Source organism: Sinocyclocheilus anshuiensis, unplaced genomic scaffold, assembly GCF_001515605.1.
Source record: "Sinocyclocheilus anshuiensis isolate Anshui unplaced genomic scaffold, SAMN03320099.WGS_v1.1 scaffold912, whole genome shotgun sequence".
In the NCBI taxonomy this organism is placed as follows: domain Eukaryota; kingdom Metazoa; phylum Chordata; class Actinopteri; order Cypriniformes; family Cyprinidae; genus Sinocyclocheilus; species Sinocyclocheilus anshuiensis.
The window spans coordinates 544,444-549,125 of record NW_015549618.1 but is presented as its reverse complement, the minus strand read 5'-3'; the positions used below and the strand labels follow the sequence as shown (position 1 = coordinate 549,125).

The 4,682-nt window shown below is 45.4% G+C and overlaps 1 pseudogene; it reads right to left on the bottom strand.

Moving 5' to 3' along the window:
* The window catches only part of LOC107659333 (venom factor-like), a 26,617-nt pseudogene that overhangs the window by 14,216 nt on the left and 7,719 nt on the right, over nucleotides 1-4,682 (bottom strand).

Below are 4,682 nucleotides of genomic sequence, written 5' to 3'. Positions count from 1 at the left end.
AGACCTGGTTGAGCTGCACTAGAGAAGGCAATGAGTGTTATCACTATGTCGGAGATACGCTAGTTTTCCCAAGGCAGACGAACTTAAGGGTGGTTACAATCATCCGGGTTTAAATCGTGCTCAAATTGATTTGATTTTGACGCAATATTTACACTGAAGCTCACAGGTGGCTATGGTAAGGAGCATGACATTTCCCGACCAGGCGCCGAGTGCTGCCAATCACAACACACACTGGCCCAGCTAATCAATCACAGCACATTTCGTATTTTAGAAGGTGGGCCTTCATTTGATACAGGAACTATTTGAGCCGTTCATGCCAGACTGGGGAGAGAGGTGTTGTAATAATGTAAAATATGTGAAAAATAATGTGTTTTGTGTATGAGAGCCTGTTCTAGTACACCCCCAAAACAAGATCAAGACTTTATAAAAGAGCATAATAGGACCCCTTTAACAAAATTCAAATTGGCTGCTATATAATAAGGCCAAGATTAGACTCTCATGGTAGGAGAAGAAGAAGAATTTAAATAATAATTCAGTTTTTGGCCCCCAAATGTACCATAAAGCGCTAGAATGTGCATCTTTACTGTTAAAAATTGGTCATGGATGCCACATGAACTCACCGAACCAACACACCGGTCCTCCACATCCACAAACACAGAGTCTGCCACCACGTCCAGACTATGCTGCCATGGCAAAATGTAGTAGGCCACAAAGCGAAACGCAGGTAGCATTTCTGAGGTAATCAGAAGAGGAATGTTTATGACGACCAGGTCTTTGACATTCATCCTAGCAGCGTGGATTATGTTTCCTTTACTTAACACCTACAGAAACAATCATCAGTGTATTTAATACAGAGATTCCAGTCATTCTCATAATATCCCAAAATGCCCCCAGAGACAAACTCACAGCATACGTCAGCTGCTCCACAAGTTTTCTTTGTTCTGGTGAGCTAGATTTGATGTGAGCTTGGATGTTGAGTAGGGATATGCCGGTATCAAATTAATATATAATTATTCACGGTATTTAGAAGAGCCCACGATAACAATATCGTGCATAGTCATTACCGTGATATATCGCATTACCGAATACCGGCACAAGTCTAATGTTGAGTGTGCTGCCCACCACCACTGGACTGTTGCCCACTGAGATGTGCAGGTAGTTCCTGTAGCCGATAAAAGAGACATATGACTCCACACGCATCTCTTGAACAGCCTGCTGTTCTGGTTTCAGTGAAGGATCTGCTGTCTCCACCTATATAAGAATACAGTATATTCAAATATAAGAATACAATATTCAGCAGACAGCTATAACACAATTTTGTATTGTTTCTGCATGTGTTTCTGTGAGTGACTTAACTTCAGTATCTGTGAATCACCATATGAGCTGTACTTCTCAGGCATGTTGATGGAGACTTTGATGGTGCCACTGTGTACAGTGATTGGGTTTTCAAGAAAGCTGATTTTAACAGGAATATTATGGACTGGAGATCCATTGTGGTCACTCACGGTAACCTAAAAAGCAAAGCAAATTCACTAATATCAACAATGCAATCATGGCATGTAGATAGACAGACAGACAGACAGACAGACAGATAGATAGATAGATAGATAGATACAAACAAATTGCACTTCAAACCGCCAAAAGGGGTGGAGCCGACTACTATATAAGTTGGCTGTGAGCACCATGTTGTCAGAATCCTTCTCCTTCAGTGCGAAGATCAACTCCCCGCTGAATTCTGAAGAAGCAGAAGGAAGAAGCCAACCGGCGAACACATTTCTGAGCTAAATTTCCAGCAGATTTCCTAGCGACATTGCTTCAAACGTCATACCGTAAGTGTGGCTCTTTCCCTGCATGACGGGCACGGTGAGTGCGTTGCTTGCCTGGGCAGCACTCATGCTGAGGTTGCGCTCACCTGGACAGAGTACTCTCATTGCAAGAGAACGAGTCTCAGCCTGCTTTGCTCACGGATTGCCTTTTTTCATGAAGGCAGTCCTCCCCGGTTTTCTCTCCCATTTCTTCCCTCCCAGAAGCCCAGGAGGAAGAAACAGCGGGGCAATGGGACTCAACCATCCGGCTTGAGTAAACTTACACTGCCACAGGTCCCGCGTGCTTCACTCTCCCCCCAACGCCTCGACTCGTCTGTGTATTTCACAAGTTATGATCAGTGCCTCTCGTCAACTGCGAGCGGCTTGATCTTCTTTGGTGGGTCTGTCATGAATGTTCCGGCGAAGATCCAACGCGCCCAGCGTGGACAGCAAGCTGATCCACTTTCTAAGGCTGTGGAGAACCTCGGCTTGGACTGGTCAGCTCCTGAAGAGCCCGCCCATGGCAGCTTAGACGAGTGGTACCTGCAAGGATGCTGTCAACGATCCACCTGCCAATGGCCCACCATGTTCTTCCCGGAGGTTCACGACGAACTCATCAGGGCTGTGTTTCCCAAAAGCATCGTAAGCCCAAGTTGATCGTAGCTCCATTAGTTTCAATGGGTCTACAATGTATTTAAGTTTACAATGCTTTTGGGAAACGCAGCCCAGGACATGGCACGCACCCTACTTAGGCAGGTGTTCATTCCTCCACTTCTGCCGCTCTCACCACTGTTGACAGCTCTGTAGAAGGAGGTGATTGCAAGCTTCCCCCTCTCGAAGAGGTGGTCGCCACACATCTCTGCACTCCATCAGCCCTGGGATTGAAGGTCCATGCAGCGAACCCATCTAAGCCCTGCAGGGCTACCTCCGCTCTGGCAGGCAGGGCTTATTCAGTGGCTGGCTAGGCTGGCTCAGCACTTCACACGATGGCGTTGATCCAAGTTTTTCAGGCCAAACTTCTCCACACCATGGACGAGTCTAGCCAGAGTTCCAATGCCTCTAAGGAGCTGCGCATAGCGACTGGCCTGGCTCTGCACAGTACAAAGGCCACTGCACAAGGCCATGGCCAACCTGGTGGAGCTGGAGTGCCACCTTTGGCTAAACCTAACAGAGATCAAGGATTCTGACAAGATCGCCTTCCTCAATTCCACAGCTCTCCCAAGGGACTATCTGGCCCTGCCGTGGATGTTTTTGCTGAGAGATTTACGGCAGCACAGAAGTCATTGCAGGGCATGCTTCACTTCCTGCCGAAATGCTCCAGTTCAGCAGCTGGTACAAGTCACCACAAGGCTTCAGCCTAAATCTGAGCCTGGGCTTCAGCAGCACCCTCTGGCAGCTAGACACTAGCCGTTTACTAAGCACCAAGGTCCCCGCCCTAGAGTTGTGCTGGACCATGAGCCTCAGAAGCCATCCTGATCCAAGCGCACAGAGGAAGAGGAGACGGTAAATTCCCGCCGAGGCTGGACTACCCACAAAGAAGTCTCGCACTTGCTCTTCATTCCCCCACTTAGCTCTGGCCGATGGAAGTTCTATTCAAGCTGGGCTTGTCCCTCTTACTCAGCATGTGCCCAAACAAACTACTGCTGTTACAGCAGACTGACATATTTAAAAGAGCACTTCTCATCTTCCCACTACCACGAGAGCTAGTTCCCTGCCTCCTTGCAGCAACGTGCCACTCGAAAAACTCAGACCACTTGCCGTCCGGCTCCAGGCTTGGAAAGCCATTCCGGATGTGTCAAGAGGGGTTCTAAAAACCATTAAATAGGGATGTTCCCTCGCAGGCCACCTCGCTTCATTGGTATTATCCAAACTTTGGTACGGGACATCAATGCTCTCATTCTCCTCAGGCCCATTCTCGATTTCAGGCATCTGAACCACGCACTTATGAAATGGCCTTTCAAGATGCTGACTTTAAAGCAGATCCTTGTGCAAATATGCCCCGGGGACTGTTTTTTTATTGGTGGATCTGGAAGATGCTTACTTTCATATCCAGATAGACCCTCATCAACAACCTTTCTTGAAATTCATATATGAAGGGGTTATCAATATACAGTCCTACTGTTCATACTGTCGCTGACCCCGCACACTTTTATGAAGTGCATGGACGCAGCTCTTTCCCTTCTGAGACGGATGGGAATCTGCATTATAAAATCCCTTGACTATTGGCTTATGTTAGCCAGATCTAGTGTTGTCACGTTACCAAAATTTCAGTATTCGGTACCAATACCAGTGAAAATCCACGGTTCTCGGTACCAATTTCGGTACCAAAGCAAAACACAAAAACATGCTAATTAAAAAATTTGACTATACATATATATTTATATATTTAAAACCTTCTAGAGTTATTCAGCCAAGAATAACAAATAACTAAGTTAGCTAAAAAATAAAAAAGCCCAGAACTGCTTTTCTGACTGATATGACAAACAATGTTAACCATTTGTACATTCTCTAACATGCATATTTTAGATTCACAATTCATTTAAAAGTCTCTGGTGTGTAAAAATAGTAAATGTCATCATGTCCTCCTGTTTTTATTTACCCTAATAAAAGTTATAGGAGCATTAAATAGTTAATAAAGAAACTTCATTCTAATGCTCATTATATTAGCGTTAGCCGCGCTTATGCTAACGATTAACTACTCTAATAACAGCAATGTTAATTTCAATCCGACATTCAAATTAAAATATTGAATAATATTCATAACAAAAGCAGTGTTTCCCACAGACTTGCACTTTATTTGTGGCGGCATATATATGCAAATTCATTCTCTGCCAGCAGGAGGCGCTTGTAGAGCGGGAGAGATAGAGGTTTCCCCAG